General features: G+C 40.8%; 1 protein-coding gene across 2 annotated transcripts in view; it reads left to right on the top strand.

Moving 5' to 3' along the window:
- The window catches only part of fryl (furry homolog, like), a 217,154-nt gene that overhangs the window by 937 nt on the left and 196,287 nt on the right, over positions 1–19,930 (top strand). The window lies entirely within an intron of this gene.

Genomic DNA, 19,930 nt, shown 5'->3' with positions numbered 1-19,930 from the left:
GTGGACTATTCTCAGTCCAGCAGTGACCGTGAGGTGTTTAAAAATTATATCAGCATTGCTGTGTCTTATCCACTCATACCAGCACAACACACACTAACACACCACCACCATGTCAGTGTCACTGTAGTGCTGAGAATGATCCAACACCTAAATAATATCTGCTTGTGGTGGTCCTGTGGGGGTCCTGACCATTGAAGAACAGATGGACTACAGTCAGTAATTGTAGAGCTATAAAGTGCTTCTATCTGGTAAGTGGAGCTGATAAAATGGACAGTGAGTGTAGAAACAAGGAGGTGGTTTTAATGTTATGGCTGATCGGTGTATAATGTAAGCATATATTTGTTTAGTATTATCATTAGCGTGATACAATTATAAACAAACATTAATGCGCTTATTTGACTACTACATACACAATAATATAATAAATTCCTATTCAACTACATCAATATTTTTATTGCAGTATGGATCTAGATGTTACAACTAAAATGAATACTCAATAATAATGTCCTAAACGTTTTTGCAAATATAATAAGTAAGTCTTGAGACAACCATAAAGCAGAATTGTTCAAACAGTGTAAGCTTCTTGTGTGTTTACATTCCTCCTGTTTGCCAGTTTAAATACATTGTCCCAAAAGGCCTTCATTCACAAATGAAAACATGGCACGCTCTCATGCTGAAAAGCTAGCATCATTAACTGAGGCATGGACTTGCCTCAGAACTGGAGATTAGAAACTGTGCACTAAGTCACTGATGTGCTTTGTGTGTATGAGCTTCAAAGTGAGAAAAAAACCCAACATAAACCCTGGATGATGCCACTGATCTTGGTGTCAGTTTACTCTGTCAGAAAAGCAAAAGCACATGTATTTGAAGTAAAATGTACAGTAATCTCATTATATAGTAGATTAGTGATTGTTGACGGTCTGAGCAACCACTTTGATATGATGTCATATGCCTGACTCAAGGCTAATAAGATTGTACTTGAATTTCGACTCGTGACTCGCAAGAAATGACTTGTATACAACAAAAGTCAGCATGTGTTAACAGAAGTTACTTGTGACAATGATATACATACAGGGGTTGGACAATGAAACTGAAACACCTGTCATTTTAGTGTGGGAGGTTTCATGGCTAAATTGGACCAGTGTGGTGGCCAATCTTCATTAATTGAACATTGCACCAGTAAGAGCAGAGTGTGAAGGTTCAATTAGCAGGCTAAGAGCACAGTTTTGCTCAAAATATTGCAATGCACACAACATTATGGGTGACATACCAGAGTTCAAAAGAGGACAAATTGTTGGTGCACGTCTTGCTGGCGCATCTGTGACCAAGACAGCAAGTCTTTGTGATGTATCAAGAGGTATCCAGGGTAATGTCAGCATACCACCAAGAAGGACAAACCACATCCAACAGGATTAACTGTGGACGCAAGAGGAAGCTGTCTGAAAGGGATGTTCGGGTGCTAACCCGGATTGTATCCAAAAAACATAAAACCACGGCTGCCCAAATCACGGCAGAATTAAATGTGCACCTCAACTCTCCTGTTTCCACCAGAACTGTCCGTCGGGAGCTCCACAGGGTCAATATACACGGCCGGGCTGCTATAGCCAAACCTTCGGTCACTCGTGCCAATGCCAAACGTCGGTTTCAATGGTGCAAGGAGCGCAAATCTTGGGCTGTGGACAATGTGAAACATGTATTGTTCTCTGATGAGTCCACCTTTACTGTTTTCCCCACATCCGGGAGAGTTACGGTGTGGAGAAGCCCCAAAGAAGCGTACCACCCAGACTGTTGCATGCCCAGAGTGAAGCATGGGGGTGGATCAGTGATGGTTTGGGCTGCTATATCATGGCATTTCCTTGGCCCAATACTTGTGCTAGATGGGCGCGTCACTGCCAAGGACTACCGAACCATTCTGGAGGACCATGTGCATCCAATGGCGGTGCCGTGTATCAGGATGACAATGCACCAATACACACAGCAAGACTGGTGAAAGATTGGTTTGATGAACATGAAAGTGAAGTTGAACATCTCCCATGGCCTGCACAGTCACCAGATCTAAATATTATTGAGCCACTTTGGGGTGTTTTGGAGAAGCGAGTCAGGAAACGTTTTCCTCCACCAGCATCACGTAGTGACCTGGCCACTATCCTGCAAGAAGAATGGCTTAAAATCCCTCTGACCACTGTGCAGGACTTGTATATGTCATTTCCAAGACGAATTGACGCTGTATTGGCCGCAAAAGGAGGCCCTACACCATACTAATAAATTATTGTGGTCTAAAACCAGGTGTTTCAGTTATTTTGTCCAACCCCTGTATATCCGTGATCTGATACACAATCTAGTGCACTATGTAGGGAACATTAATGTGTTCGTTAAGCGAACAGTTAGCTTAATAGCCCTTGATTGGCTTTCTAACAAGTTAGTGTTTTACTTCACAACCGGGAAAAGTTTGGAGGTTTTTAATTTTTAACCTTTAATTTAACCAGGCGAGTCATTAAGAACATTCTTATTTACAATAACAGCCTGGCAAGTAGAAGAGTCTACTTGAGGAAAAGGGAGTACATCAACAGGGGAAAGAGAAGGAAAAGACGAAACAAAAATTATAATCATAATAGTAAAACAGTCAATTCATAGTAAAACAAGTACATGTATTAGTAAAAATATTCCTAATGCTGTTCTTAAATTTTGAGATCGGGATAAAAACCTGTAATTTTAAAGTTTTCTGGAGTGTGTTCCAATCCGTAGCAGCAGATAACTGAAATGATGAAGAGCCAAAGGCAGTGTATGTTTTGGGAATGTTTAGTTGAATGATGCTAGATGACCTGGTGTTATATGTAACAGACACTGGCTGTATCAGGTTTTGTAGATAAGGTGGTGTTTGACCAAGGAGAGTTTTGTAGATGAGTGTAAACCAGTGTATACTGCGACGAGTGTGTAAAGAAGGCCAATTAACCAAAGTGTAAAGAGAGCAATGATGAGTTCTAAAATGAGCATTTGTAAGAAAACGGAGAGCTGAATGGTACAGAGCATTAAGCTTCTGAAGGGTGTTTTTGCCTGTCACTCGGTAGACTGTATCTCCATAGTCAAACATAGGAAGTATAGTCATCTGAACAAGAGTGAGTTTAGCAGCACGAGTGAAGGAAGAACGATTTCTGTACAGGAAACCAAGTTTGGCCTTGACTTTTGATTGTAACTGAGTAATATGGTGCGAAAAGGACAATGAACTGTCTAACCAGATACCTAAATATTTGTACTTTGTAACTTGTTCCAAGATGGCTCCTTCCCTGGTAGTGAACTTAAAAATGGGTTCAGGTAACTTGCCCTTCCGGTCAAACCACATAATCTTTGTCTTAGAAATGTTTAATGACAATTTAAGGTTGGCAAAAGAATTTTGAACCTGGAGAAAGCTATCTTGGAGCAAGGACAGTACACAGTCAGGGGAAGAGCCAGAGGCCTACAGAATTGTATCATCTGCATATAAGTGAATAAGAGCATTTCCAGCAACAAGGGGAATATTATTAATGTATACAGAAAACAATGTAGGTCCTAATATTGACCCTTGAGGGACACCATTAGTAACCCAACGAGGGAGAGAAAAGACATTTTCTAATTTCACAATCTGTGACCTTAGAGAAAGATAGTCTGTAAACCAGGCTAAGGAATGATCTGTGATCCCTATGTTGCCCAACCTTTTTATCAGGATGGTGTGGTCAACTGAATCAAAGGCTTTGGCTAAGTCAATAAATATTGCAGCACAATATTGCTTAGCATCCAGTGTAGATATAATATCATTTAAGACTTTTAAAACTGCAGTGACACACCCATAACCTGGTCGGAAACCAGACTGTACACCAGATAAAATTTTCTTTTTGTTAAGATAATCGTGTAACTGCTTATTGACAAATTTTTCACAGACCTTAGAAATACAAGGCAAGATAGAAATTGGTCTATAGCAATTTGGATCAGCTTGATCTCCATTTTTAAAAAGAGGGCATACAATAGCTGTCTTCCAATCAGTTGGTATTTCAGCGGTGCGTATGGATAAATTAAAAATATCTGCAATAGGAGCTGCTATTATTGGAGCTGCTAATTTAAAAAAGTTAACCCAGCTGGCTTTTTAGCATCGAACATAAGTAATTCACTCAGAACCTCTCTCTCAGCAATAGGCTTGAGAGAGAAACTAGGAGTGTAAGTATAGGGTGGAGATAAAGCTATGGCCTGACCAGAAAGTACCTTTGGGCTACAGGGTGAACTAGAGGTGTTGTTAGGGCTGTCATTAGAAGTACTGCAAATCGGAGCCACCAGAGTATGTCCAGACTCTATAAAGTGTTGATTAAAAATATCAGCCATCTGAGTTCTATCTGTAATTAAAAGGTCATCAGATCTAAGTGCTAATGGAGCAGATGATAATTTGTTTTCAAGAAGTTTTGCTGTCTTCCAAAACTGCTTAGGATCAGAATTACAGCGCTTAAATTGTTCGTTAAAATAATTAGCTTTATGTTGACGCACTGCTTGAGTAGCCTTATTTCGAATCTGACTAAAAATAACTTTGTCTGAATGAGATCGTGATAAACGAGCTTTTCGCCAAGCAGCGTTCTTTTGTTTGAAGAGTATCCCTAAATCAGGTGAAAACCACGGGCTTACTCGATTTTTTATGTGAAAGTTCTTAACAGGAGCATGCTTGTCAACAACAGTGCTAAAAAGATGTCTGAAGGTACTCCATGCTTCATTTACAGTAGGAATTAGATTAATTCTATACCATTTCACCTCAGCCAAGTCATGTAAAAAAGCTTGATTGTTAAAATGTTTAACATTTCTTTTTTTGCATGTTTTTACTGGCAATTTTAATACCTGGTTCTTACGTACACAAGCAATGAAACAATGGTCACTAAGATCATTACAAAAAACACCTGAATGGTACATATGTGGGGAATTTGTAAGAACCACATCAATCAGAGTAGCCTTATCTGGAGAATTTGGAGCATATGTAGTAGGATGAGAGATAATCTGATAAAGATTCATAGAGTCAAACTGTTGTATTACTTTATCTGGAGGTTTAAGCATGTCCCAGTTAAGATCCCTCAGTAATACAAATTCAGATCTTATGTATGGTGCCAGTGCTTCGCTTAATGTGAACAGGGTACTTACAGCTGCTGACGGAGGACGATAGCACCCAACCACTGTCAAAGAGAAATTGTCTGATAACTTAATATTAAGAACTAGTAAATCAAATTGTTTGGGAACCGACTTGGCTAGAGTGACTGAACAGTAAAGGTGATCTCTTACATAAATTGCCACCCCACCACCCATAGACAACCTATCTTGCCGAAACAAATTATATGCAGAAAGGTTTACTTCAGGATACGTTATAGCCTTTCGTAGCCATGTTTCAGTGACTACTAAGACATCAGGTTTTGAGCTTTCAGTCCATACTTTAAGCTGGTCTATTTTAGGTAACAGACTTCTGGCGTTGACATGTAAAAATCCCAAATTTTTACGATCACAGAAGTCCTTAAACCCTAGATCACCTGGAGTTATGTTAGTGTTTGCACCAGAAATATTTGTAAGAGGACCAGGGTGGACACGAACGTTACCCGAGATCATAAGCAGTAGTACAATTAGTGCACGGCTGAGAGCAGAGGAGATACTATGACTTACTCTAATTTTGAGTTTTGTGTGCACATAGGCACCAACTGATAACAAGTTCATGTTATGGATTAGCCTTATACTGCAGCATGATAGAGGCAAGACAAAAGGAACATGTTTAGTATTTAAACCAAGTCGGATAGACCTGGTAAACAGAAATGAATCCAGGTCTCTATTGTGCAGAGAATTATTGCCTGTTGTACTGGTAGGCAGAAGAACACGAAAAGTAAATTCATTTTCAGTCGTTTCTGAAGAAGCAGATGATTGTAAGTAGCCATAGTCAAACATAAGCACCAGAGTCAATTTTGATAACTCACAGATGAAAAAATGAGAATTTGTGGTTGCATGTGAGATGGAAAGAGGTCCGGGCCCGGCAACAGGTAGAGCAGGTTTGCCGCGGTGCTAACAGCGAGGTCCAGTAGAGCAGGATAGCCGTGGTGCTAACAGCGAGGTCCGATAGAGCAGGATAGCCGCGGTGCTAACAACGAGGTCGGGTAGAGCAGGATAGCCGCGGTGCTAACAGCGAGGTCCGATAGAGCAGGATAGCCGCGGTGCTAACAACGAGGTCGGGTAGAGCAGGATAGCCGCGGTGCTTACAACGAGGTCGGGTAGAGCAGGATAGCCGCGGTGCTAACAGCGAGGTCCGTATCAGCTTGGTGTAGCCTGTTTGGAAAACGCGACTTTACAAAAGCTTATTTACAAAATAACAGATTATATTCCTAATGGGACACACGGTTATAAATTTAATAGCATCTGGAAGAACATAAGCTAAGGTAAGCAGTGGTTATGGATTTTTTTGCTGTGTTTTGGAATTTGGCCGCTGTGCCTGATTTACCGCACATTTTTGTTTTGTAACTGGTATCTAGGAAAGTAAAGGCACTAAGTAAAACGGCAAAATACAGTCGCCATTCTGTTGTTGTTTTTAATCTGAACTTACATATTATTTGTTTATTTCTACGCTACATTTCCAATATATGTTTTGTGTAGATTATATTGACTCGTGACTTGACTCAGACTCGTATTTTGTGACTTGTGAACATCTCTGCTAGACGCAAGTCGGAAATTCTGATTTCCAGGCTTTATTTGATTCTCATCATATTCATCATATATCACTCATTAGATTCATGTATACTTGGGGATAATGCATCCTGCTGATGTACAGTTGAAAATTCTACCGTATGCATAAATAGGCACAGTCATGCACTTAAACATTTGTCTGAGCGACTGTTCCTTCACTAAATAAATGGTCTACAGAAAACATTAAAGCTGGTAATGTGTATCTAACATATCAAGGGCAGATCGAATGCCTTTGTCATACATACATATACAAGTGTACAGTACAATAAAAGGCTTTTCGCCGCATCTCCAAGCTTGTTTGGACACCAAGTCAGAGCGCTGCGTTAGCCGTTGTACAGCGTCGGTGGAGCTATGAGGATTAAGGGCCTTGCTCTAGGTCCCAACGATGGCTGCATGGCAGAGCTGGGATTCAAACCCATTTTTTTAATTTGTGGCACAAAGCTCTACCCACTAGGTTACCTCTGTCCACTTTAAACCACATATGCATTTATATGCACTAAATGCAGAACAGAATTCTTACGAGATGACGAGATGTTTACTGGTGGGAAATTGTGAAACCTCTCAGAAAACCCAGGCTGAGGTAAGCCTGCAATGACTTGTTATCTAGTGTGTAATCTGTTAACTGTTTATTTAGATGTTCACTGCCTCACTACTGAAATTAGCAGGGCTAAACTGCTGCTGTTCTAGGTTCTATTAGTTTATTTGTTGTTTAATAGAAATGCAATGAGCTATACTAATAGTTAAAGGATCCCTTGCCAAAGCATAGTGATAGAGTAGCAGGTTAGATACTGGACTAGTAATCTTAAAATCACTGGTTTAAACCCTACCACTGCCAGATATCAGCTGTTGGGCCCCTGAGCAGGGCCCTTAACCCTCAAATGCTTGCATTGTATTTGATCTCAGTTGTAAGTCGCTTTGGACAAAAATGCCCTAAATGTAAAATTTTCTTGCTGCTATGCTCTTAGAAACCGAATACATATTCAATAAATCAATGCACAGTTATTATACCACATATACACCGGTCTGCAGTGCTCAGTATCTGTCAAAAGTGGTCCAAGGAAGGAACAGTGGTAAACCGGCGACAGGGTCATGGGCGGCCAAGGCTCACTGATGCACATGGAGAGCGAAGGCTGGCCCGTGTGGTCCGATGCAACAAACAAGCTACTGTAGCTCAAATTGGTGAAGAAGTTAATGCTGGTTTTGATAGAAAGGTGTCAGAATACACAGAGCATCACAGTTTGTTGTGTATGGGGCTGCATAGCCACAGACCAGTCAGGGTGCCCATGCTGACCCATGTCCACTGCAGAAAGTGCCAACAATAGGCACATGAGCATCGGAACTGGACCACGGAGTAATGGAAGAAGGTGGCCTGGTCTGATGAATCATGTTTTCTTTTACAGCACGTGGATGGCCGGGTGCGTGTGCGTCGCTTACCTGGGGAACACATGGCATCAGGATGCACTATGGCAAGAAGGCAAGCTGCCAGAGGCAGTGTGATGCTTTGGGCAATGTTCTGCTGGGAAACCTTGGGTCCTGCCATCCATGTGGATGTTACTTTGACACGTACCACAAAGCAAAATGGTTCAGGAATGGTTTGAGGAGCACAACAACAACGAGTTTGAGGTGTTGATTTGGCCTCCAAATTCCCCAGATCTCAATTTAATCGAGCATCTGTGGGATGTGCTGGACAAACAAGTCTGATCCATGGAGGCCCCACCTCACAACTTACAGGAGTTAAAGGACCTGCTGCTAACATCTTGGTGCCAGATACCACAGCACATCTTCAGGGGTCTAGTGGAGTCCATGCCTCGACCAGTCAGGGCTGTTTTGGCAGCGAAAGGAGGACCAACACAGTATTAGGAATGTGGTCAGTACTATACATCAACATACTAGACTATTAGGACCACTGGCCTAATATGCTGTCAAAACAACTCTGATATCACTTTGATTGACCTGCTACTATGCAGCACATACACAGAAGGGTTCGATGCACTTTGTTGTTACAGATTTATCTCATTACCAGTTTTAAAATGATCAATTTGAGCCACAGTACCTCCTCTGTTGGTCCGTACCAGATGCCTGGCGCTTTATGTGCTCCCACATTAATGAGGCTTGCCCATCCAACAACCTGACTGTGCTTTGTTGCTTGTCTCTTTTCGGACCTCTGTCAATGCTCATCATGACTGTCTATGAGCTGATCATATCTGCTGTATTCAACATGTGAATTACGAGTAACTACCATCAGCCCAACATTTAATAGAACCCTGACCTTCATAGGCATAAGTTAGTGTATGTGTATACTTGTTAGGGGCATGTATGCCATGCCATGTTCTAAATTATTAGAACATGTACATTGTTGTTAGCTTTTCACCTTTGTCAGACACCTTTGCTAGCCAAACAAGCTTTTGGCACTCTGGTTGGTACTTCGTCTAGTCAGATTTTTGTCTAGTTTACTTAGCAGTAATGGCAGAATTGAAGTCACATAAAAGATCATGGTACCTACAGTTAAACACAGTGGAGGTTCATAGATGTTTTGGGGTTGCTTTGCTGCTTCTGTCACTGAATGTCTTAGCTGTGTGCATGGCAGCCTGAAATCTGTAGGCTACCAAAGTGTCAAAAAGTTGGGTCTCCATCAGAGATCTTGGCTTTTCCAGTAGTACAGTGACCCACAGTATACTTCAAAAATTACAGAAATGATTGAAGTCATAGGACTGCAGAGTTCTAAAGTGGCCCTGTTGAACATTGTGGAGAAATTTTAAAACCGCGGTTGGGAGAAGCTACCTTTTAAATTTAAAAGCTGGCAAAGGAAGAGTGGTCCAAAAATCACTGTGTTTGCAAATGTTAAGGGTGCCAATAATTTTGTGTGGTATATTTTAGGAGTTTGGTGTGGAATAATATCAGATTTACCCTAGGGCTGGACGATATGGCTAAAATTTATATCACGATATAACTCCTAATTTCGGTCGATACGATATAATTCCGATATCGATATGAATAATACAAATGTCAGAAAAACTGCCAAAAACACCAAAATTGGATGGCTGTACGTGCAAACCTCTTTACTGGTTTCTGGCAAGAAATACAAGCTAAATACACGACTGAATTAGTCCTTCATCTCTTATCAGCTATTTCATCTGCTTCTTTTTCAACTGTGGACAGTGGCAAAGCCAGACAATTTTCATAGTGGTGGCCAGACTGAGACCATTGCTCACACAGGGGTGGCACAGAAACTGTCTGATACCTTATTTTTGTATGTGGCTAGTAGCTGTTGATCTATTAGTGTTTTGGTCACTCACTCGTTTACCTATACAGGCAGTGAGTGCCATGCAGAATTACATCAAACCAAGCATAATAAGCTTTTTATTTTTTCTAAAATATAGCCTATAACCTTTTCAAAGATATTCCTTTGCAATACTTGATCATTTGATTGCAAACTTGTGTGTACTGATGAGACTCATTTGAACCCCAGAACATGCCAGTGTGAATGCATGGAAAACAAATTTTAATTTTCTTTCAAGAATATGACACATTCTGACCAGCATTATTAAGCCAAATCAGCATTGAAAATTGACTTTACTTTTAATAGCCTTCTACAATGTTGGGGCTTCTTAAAACTGAGTATTCTATTTTCAATAAAAGTGTTATTTAAATGCTATTAAATTGTTTTTGAAGAAAAAAAACGCCCAATTAGGAGGAAAACCGCCCAATCTGGCAACAGTGGAACGCGAATATCCCGTTGGTGCCTTTATTCGTAGCGCGCCACAACTAATAAGAAGTAATATTAATAACTGGTATTAGTACTCAGTACTAGTACTTTTTCTGTAATTGTGTTGGTGGTTGACGTTTATGTTGTGTGTAACTGCACTGTTTTGATGGAGAACTACTCGCTTGAGGTGCGCTGTTGAATTGCGTCCCTGTTGGAACACCTGCGAGCAAAAATGCTTCCGCAAAAAAGTTACACGGGCAAAGCACACTGACGTATGCATATCGATCGAATTTGTTTAAAAATCATATCACCGTTATTGAAACATTTGAAACATCGCGATATACAGGGGTTGGACAATGAAACTGAAACACCTGGTTTTAGACCACAATAATTTATTAGTATGGTGTAGGGCCTCCTTTTGCGGCCAATACAGCATCAATTCGTCTTGGAAATGACATATACAAGTCCTGCACAGTGGTCAGAGGGATTTTAAGCCATTCTTCTTGCAGGATAGTGGCCAGGTCACTACGTGATGCTGGTGGAGGAAAACATTTCCTGACTCGCTTCTCCAAAACACCCCAAAGTGGCTCAATAATATTTAGATCTGGTGACTGTGCAGGCCATGGGAGATGTTCAACTTCACTTTCATGTTCATCAAACCAATCTTTCACCAGTCTTGCTGTGTGTATTGGTGCATTGTCATCCTGATACACGGCACCGCCATTGGATGCACATGGTCCTCCAGAATGGTTCGGTAGTCCTTGGCAGTGACGCGCCCATCTAGCACAAGTATTGGGCCAAGGGAATGCCATGATATGGCAGCCCAAACCATCACTGATCCACCCCCATGCTTCACTCTGGGCATGCAACAGTCTGGGTGGTACGCTTCTTTGGGGCTTCTCCACACCGTAACTCTCCCGGATGTGGGGAAAACAGTAAAGGTGGACTCATCAGAGAACAATACATGTTTCACATTGTCCACAGCCCAAGATTTGCGGTCCTTGCACCATCGAAACCGACGTTTGGCATTGGCACGAGTGACCAAAGGTTTGGCTATAGCAGCCCGGCCGTGTATATTGACCCTGTGGAGCTCCCGACGGACAGTTCTGGTGGAAACAGGAGAGTTGAGGTGCACATTTAATTCTGCCGTGATTTGGGCAGCCGTGGTTTTATGTTTTTTGGATACAATCCGGGTTAGCACCCGAACATCCCTTTCAGACAGCTTCCTCTTGCGTCCACAGTTAATCCTGTTGGATGTGGTTTGTCCTTCTTGGTGGTATGCTGACATTACCCTGGATACCGTGGCTCTTGATACATCACAAAGACTTGCTGTCTTGGTCACAGATGCGCCAGCAAGACGTGCACCAACAATTTGTCCTCTTTTGAACTCTGGTATGTCACCCATAATGTTGTGTGCATTGCAATATTTTGAGCAAAACTGTGCTCTTACCCTGCTAATTGAACCTTCACACTCTGCTCTTACTGGTGCAATGTGCAATTAATGAAGATTGGCCATCAGACTGGTCCAATTTAGCCATGAAACCGCCCACACTAAAATGACAGGTGTTTCAGTTATTTTGTCCAACCCCTGTATATCGATATCGAATTATTGTCCAGCACTAATTTACCCTGTTTTCTTTACTTTTTCATTACGGTGGCTCAGTGGGTAGCTCCATCACCTTACAGCAAGAAGGTCCTGGGTTCGATCCCCAGGTGGGGTGGTCTGGGTCCTTTCTGTGTGGAGTTTGCATGTTCTCCCCGTGTCTGCGTCGGTTTCCTCCAGGAGCTCCGGTTGCCTCCCACTGGTGAATTGAAGACACTAAATTGTCCATGACTGTGTTTGATATTGAACTTGTGAACTGATGAACCTTGTGTAATGAGTAATTACAGTTTCTGTCACGAATGTAACCAAAGTGTAAAACATGACGTTAAATTCCTATTAAATAAACTTAACTTTTTGTTGTTCCAGTGTGGGAAAATACCACAGTGTTTGTACTTGCATCAATTTATCTGGGAGAAGTGGTGCAGTTTCTAAAAGACGTGCAGGCGTGCTTATGTTTTTGGACTGTACTTTATTATATTAACTTTATGTTACCAAGCTTTTTTGTTGTATTCAGTGTAAGAGCAGTATATCAGAAATAAAAACAGTTACTATGAATCTAAAGCAAGAAGTGAATAAGAAGTTGGGCTGTACATTCTGTATTAGAGCTTTGTGATGTTAATGTATTAATGCATTCAGACTAATTGTGCAAATACCCAATTACAATTCAAATAAACAAGAATTCTATATTCATTAAAAAAAAAGTTTAACAAATCAGACATGGCAGTAACACAACTGTAAATAAACACTATGAGCAGAACAAGGTCATCATTCAGAATGTAGATTTTATACACACAGTTAGTAGCTTGGTTCCGATGCTTGGGATTCGGTACTGGTTTATTCCAAGCGCTAACTAAATGACTGATTATGAACAGAGATTCAGATGGTAAATTAATGCTCATCTTAACAACATTAGTGTAGGTCCAATATAAGCAAAAATTGAGTTTTTCCTTTGTACTGAAACACAAATGCAAAATGCAAATGATCCACATCAGTTTTTGTTAAAAAGTTGCACACATCCACATGTGCAGAGATGAACCTGCAGTCTAATTCCATAAACTCCAGCTTCGATTTGTACCAGTGTTCATCATTTAAATTATATCAATGCATTAAAAAAATTCTGTTTGAATTAAAATCTTCAAATTTATCTATAAGCAAAGCTGACATGAATACTGAGGGTAGGGCTGTCCAACATGACTAAAAAAAGTCATTGCCGATTTTCATACCGTCATACCGTCTTCAGAAAATACCGCGGTATATGGTATTACCGTAAATAATGTTTTATTTCAAAAAAATTAAGCAATCGGAACGTCAAACATTGCTTATCCTATCTGATCTATAATAAATATTTCATGCATAAGCGTAAATGCATCTCTTTATATATTTTTTTTATTTCTGCGCAGTTCTTATCGGCTGTAATCCACCCATTCAGCTTGGCATCAGTAGAAGGAATCAGTCAGTCATAATATGAGCTGTTTATTGTCGAAATTTAAATCCGAAAACACTTTTAATATCGCGGAGAGAGTGAGAGACACACACACACACACACACACACACACACAGAGAGAGAGAGCCGTAACTGAGCTAGAGAGAGAACATGCAGAAAACGAGCACAAATAACTGAGAAATAAACTTGATTAATGATGTTAAATCTGATTATTTCATGGTGCGTATGTTTTAAAGCAGAAATAAACACAGGCACATCTCTGCACAAAAGAGGATTGTTCTGAAACTTAATGCGATGCAACCACAGTATGTCTCTTCTCTGTAGTTTTTTCTCCTTTTAAAATAAATCTTTTTTTCTCATTTAAGTGTTGTTTGAATTAGACCTACATTTAAGGCAAGGTAGCAAAATGTTCATGATTGTTCATCATTGATATTAATATCGGGGCTGTCTTATAGTTTACCCAGTAGCGCTTCCCGAAGAACGAAGAGTCATTTTTTTTAACGGCTCTTTAAAAGAAACCGAGACAAAAGATCCGGCTCCCTTCAAGGAGCCATAGTTCCCATCACTACAACCAATCAGTGAGCTCCAACCGCCTACCACTCCCACCCCTCCCTTACTGTGGATGCGCAAATGTCTTAAAGTCTCAGTTTACAAGGTAAACCTGAAGCAGAAATTTGGTGCTTCACATTTTTTAAAATACCGTCACCATTTTTAAATACCGCGGTATACCGTAATACCGTCATACCGCCCAACCCTAATCTCAATATGCTCTCAATATGCTTTTGAGAGGTGGCGATGTACGATAGGATATAATGTTAACCTAAAGTACAATGGCAGCCCACTGCCTGTATTTAAGCTTATATTGTTTATAAGTTATCTTAAATACACAAAATACTGTAGTTCTGATACATTCTGACTGAATTACAGTGCTTATATTTTGTATTATTACAAGGATTTATTTGTATTAATATTGACAATATTAAACAAACCAACAGAATCTCACAATCACATTTATGTTGAAATTCTGGCCAAAATCTGAATTCGGAAGCTCTGATTGGTTTATACATCTGAATCTCTTCAACAAATAAACTGATTCATTGAGTTGTTTACGTGAAACGAATGAATCTTTACCATAAGAGCACAGCTCCCTGATTCGATTCCAATGCATAATTCATTTGAAAAGAGTCGTTTCTGACTCGCTGACTCAGTGATTCAGTTTGCACGTGTGTGCGTGCACGTGCCCACCTGCTCTGCGCAGTGCTTTTGTGCTGTTTTAAATGTTCTCAAATGGTAACCTGTGTATCCTAGGCATACTCGATATATCGAATATGGTCATTTTCAACATCGTGAAAAAGGAATGTCGAATGTATAGATATTTGCGATATACTGCCCAGCCCTAACTGAGGGTGGTTCAGGCTGTATTTCAAATCACCGCTCTTGCTCTGAGGAGATCTGTAGCTGCGCTCTCAATTGGAATCAAATGTCAGCCGAGGGTAATAAATGTAAACGACATTTGTAAGCGACGGCATTGATCACACAATGACTTCTTTGTTGGTAATCGGCGAACCGGTTAATAATTCACATCCCTAGTGCTAAATGAGCTAGTAAATGTAAACTGTCAATCACTTTGCATCCCACATTGTTCCTTTAGTAGTTTTATGCAGGTGGTAGACCATTGCAGTAACTGCACTTTGGTTGATATGGGTGTGGCTTTTTTTTTAGGATGTAAGAAGGTTTTAAATACAAATGTATCAGACAGTGTTTTCCTTACCAGGAATCTCCTGGTGCTTACTTTAGATCTGTGCATATATTTTGTCATGTTCTTAATCTATCTTATCAATGTTTATTACCTCATCATTGAGCCATTTAGCCAAATCTCATTTCACAGTGGGTATGCGTGCCACTCAGACTTGTGCCTGCAGGTGTTTTTCATGATTAAATGAGAGATTTGGTGCAGTACAGTAATCATATTTTGGGAACATTTTGTCAGTAAGAAGTGCAGAGGAACAAACTGTGCTGCTGATTGATGCTCTAAACACTTTTTCTCATGCAGACCTGATTTACTGTTGATAAATCATCTCATACATTCAACTATTGGTTTTAATTACACTAGAATCCTGTTACTTATTTACTCTTAATACTTGTGCCATCTTTAAAGCTGATCCTGTATTTGTTATCCTTTTATTTTTAAGTATATTATTGCACAAATTACAACTTTACCTTTATTACAAGGGTGGCACGGTGGCTAAGTGGGTAGCACTGTCGCCTCACAGCAAGAAGGTCCTGGGTTCGATCCCCAGGTGGGGTGGTCCTTGTCCTTTCTGCATGGAGTTTGCATGTTCTCCCCGTGTCTGCGTGGGTTTACTCTGGGAGCTCCGGTTTCCTCCCACAGTCGAAAGACATGCAAGCGAGGTGAATTGAAGATACAAAATTGTCCATGACTGTTCGATATAGCCTTGTGAACTGATGAATCTTGTGTAACGAGTAACTACCGTTCCTGTCATGAATGTAACCAAAAGTGTAAAACATGGTAGTAGTAAGTGTCTGTCTGTACGTGGTACCAGTCTCTGTGTGACTCCATCTGTGGCAGGCGAAAAGTTATACTGTTTAGGTTAAAATGGCAGCGCAATCTCTGAGACAGGGGTACACAGAACTGGCACATGCACACCGAGAGTGGGGAGGGTGAGTCTCATTCTGCACTGGCATGACCTCTGGTTTTGGTGCAGGAGAGAATTTAAAAGACATTTTTACTGGCAGCATTAATCGAGCGATGACTTCGATGAGTTAACTGATGAATCTTTATTAATCATCCCTAATAGGTTCTTTGATATTATTGATAGGTCTGCAATAGTGCACTTTGACATTGAGTATCTGTATCTGATGACCATATTTTCCAGTCATGTGTCTGCGCAGACATGATTGGCTAGCCATTGGGAGGTGCCCTGGTCGGTGCTCTCTCAGTGCCGGTCCCAAGCCCGGATGAAATGAGAATGTTTGCAACAGGAATTCATTGCAAACAGGCATTCGGTGTAAAAACTCAGGTCAGACAAAGAATGATCTGCTGTGGTGACCCCTAAAATACAGGAGCAGCCAAAAAGGAAATGATTATAAAATTGTTTGATCTGTTTCACTGACCTACTGTAGTTTATTCTGTACACAAGTACTCACTTGTCTGCCTTCACACACATATGAACTCGAGTTACATCCCATTCTTAATCCATACGGTTTAATATGACGTGGGCTATAACAGCTTCAACTCTTCTAAGAAGGCTTTCCACAAGGTTTGAGTGTGTTTATGGGAATTTTTGACCATTCTTCCAGAAGTGCATTTGTGAGGTCAGACACTGATGTTTGACAAGAAGGCCTGGCTCACAGTCTCCGCTCTAATTCATCCCAAAGGTGTTCTATCAGGTTGAGGTTAGGATTCTGTGCAGGCCAGTCAAGTTCTTCCACACCAAACTCGCTCATCCACGTCTTTATGGACCTTGCTTTGTGCACTGGTGCGCAGTCATGTTGGAACAGGAAGGGACCATCCCCAAACTATTCCCACAAAGTCAGGAGCATGAAATTGTCCAAAATCTCTTGGTATGCTGAAGCATTAAGAGTTCCTTTCACTGGAACTAAGGGGCCGAGACTAGGGCTGCACGATATTGGAAAAAACTGACATTGCGATTTTTTTTTTTCCTGCGATATACTGTATATTGCGATATAAAAAAATGCAGGAATTTTCACCACATTATTAATAATATTAATAATGCATGTATCTTCCTCTAAATAAGGGGCTCATATGTGTAAAAGGGTGGTGCCTACAAGAGATACAAAAGATTATGACGAGCTACATCTTTGTACTCGGTTGAAACTGAGCATTAAACTAAGAAAGCTTCAATATCACATGAGGGAATTAACAGGATTGACAAAATGGGTCATTTAATATTTTATTTCACAATCAAAACCTCTTCAAGTAGTAAACATTATTTAAAAAAAAAAACTACACAAACAAAAGAGCAGCTTTACACCTGTTCGAAATCCGAGATGCCTTACTAAGCTCACTACTGAGGCATCTTAATATTTCAATGTTATTTTGACTCAAGAACGAGTGAGCATCGGAAGCGTCCTTAGTGATGAAGGCAATCCCAGAATTCATTGCGGCATCTCTTCTCTCACAGAAAAATAAACATGGCTGATGGTGCGGACAAAGTTATTTTCAAACGTAAATAAATTATTATTGATTTTTATTTGCAAGTTTGGGCTTGTCAGCAAATGTAACAGTTTTCTGTACACGAATCGAGATGTTATATTGACATGTTAGTGCTGTCCCACCTCATTCCATTGGTTTTAATGGCAAGATGCTAAATGCTAAACGCGAAACCCGATGGAATCGCTAAGTAGCGCGTTCGAATAACCTACCTTATAAGAGTTAATGACTTATTACAATCTTCTCTACTGAGGCAGCTGCCTAGGTTTTCGAACACACTGGTAGATATGTCATGGAAAATGAGAACGGTGTGAATTTTCGTTTTGTGTCATGCAGCAAAAAAGTTGTAGCATGACGTATTTGATTTAATTTGCATCAAGTGACATCGCACGTCCTGCGATGTGACTATTGCGCATGCACACATTGCGATGACGATGCTGAAACGATATATCGTGCAGCCCTAGCCGAGACCAACTCCTGAAAAACAACCCCACACCATAATCCCCCCTCCATCAAACTTTGCACTTGGCACAATGCAGTCAGACAAGTACCGTTCTCCTGGCAACCGCCAAACCCAGACTCGTCCATCGGATTGCCAGTCAGAGAAGAGTGATTCGGCACGCCAGAGACCATGTCTCCACTGCTCTAGTGCTTTACACCACTGCATCTAACGCATTCCATGAAGCTCTCTATGCACTGTTCTTGAGCTAATCTAAAGGCCACATGAAGTTTGGAGGTCTGTAGAGATTGACTCTGTGGAAAGTTGGCGACCTCTGCACACTATGCTCCTCACTCCGCTTTGTCATTTTACGTGGCCTACCACTTTGTGGCTAAGTTGCTGTTGATCCCAATCGCTTCCACTTTGTTATAATAGCACTGACAGTCGACTGTGGAAATTTCACGACTGGACTTGTTGCACAGGTGGCATCCTATCAAGGTACCACGCTGGAATTCACTGAGCTCCTGATAGTGACCCATTCTTTCACTAATGTTTGTAGAAGCAGTCTGCATGCCTAGGCGCTTGGTTTTATACACGTGGCCATGGAAGTGATTGGAACACCTGAATTCAATGATTTGGATGGGTGAGTGAATACTTTTGGCAATATAGTGTATGTGCTGCTGAGCACAGATCATCCACATGAACACAGTATGTTATTCTGAAGTGTAACACCATTATGCCTGAGCAGCTTGGTTACTGTCAGTCAGTACTGGATCAGAATCTGAATGTCGTACCTCTTTCTCTTAAATCTGTCATAGAATTGAATCTTTGGGTCTGACTAAGGAAGACTCGTGTATTTTTGGGTTTTTATGTGTTTGGAGTAGGGATGTCCCGATCTCAAAGATCGGAATCGGGGCCGATCAAGGCATTTTTTTAACTGATCGGTATCGGCTTTACTAAAGCCGATCGTAATCCCGATCCTTCGTTTTATGTCAGCATGTCCGCTGTGTGGAAATACTTTAAATTAGAAAGTGAAACAAGTCCAGCAGTGAAGTGTAATGTCTGCAGTGTGAGCGTTTCACGAGGCGGTAGGAGCAGAGCTGCGTTCATTACTGTAGAATTTTACTGTTTATACGGTGTGTGAGTCGAGGATCACTCCCGTTTACAAAACAATAACTTTTAATCCGAGTATGAAAACTTCAGGACCATAACATACAGCACGAGTTACAAGACTGAACGACATCTCAGTATCAAGCACTCTGATTGGCTTAGTTATGTAACCGGGCGTCATAATGATGCACTCGCTTAATAAAGAAATAAATACACGGTATATTCACAAATTGTCGGGACCATAACACTTTATTAACTTCTTCTGTTACGGTACCGAATAGCGGACAGCTAGAGTCATCGCGTTAGCCAAGCATGCTATTCCATGCACTATGGAAGCCCCAAAGGGTCAAAACACACTCACTTCGTGTAGAAACGTCCATCAAACCATTGTCACAATACAAGCACAGAAAAGTTTGTTACAGTTACAACACGCATGCAAGTACGGTGGCTCATGAGAAACAAACCAGATATCTTTTAACCAAACGATCTGCAATTACTACCAATTTGATACGGCACCTAAAAAATAAACACTCAGCCGAATACAGCGAGTTTATTATCTAGGGATGTCAAGGCATTTTTAACTGATCGGAAATCGGCTTTACTAATGCCGATCATAACCCGATCTTTTGTTTTACGTCAGCATGTCCGCTGTGTGGAAATACTTTAAAATGGAAAGTGAAACAAGTCCAACAGCGGTGTAATGTCTGCAG

The sequence above is a fragment of the Trichomycterus rosablanca genome, chromosome 9 (genome assembly GCF_030014385.1).
Source record: "Trichomycterus rosablanca isolate fTriRos1 chromosome 9, fTriRos1.hap1, whole genome shotgun sequence".
Lineage (NCBI taxonomy): Eukaryota > Metazoa > Chordata > Actinopteri > Siluriformes > Trichomycteridae > Trichomycterus > Trichomycterus rosablanca.
The sequence above is the reverse complement of the archived record's forward strand: the minus strand, read 5'-3'. Positions and strand labels throughout refer to the sequence as shown.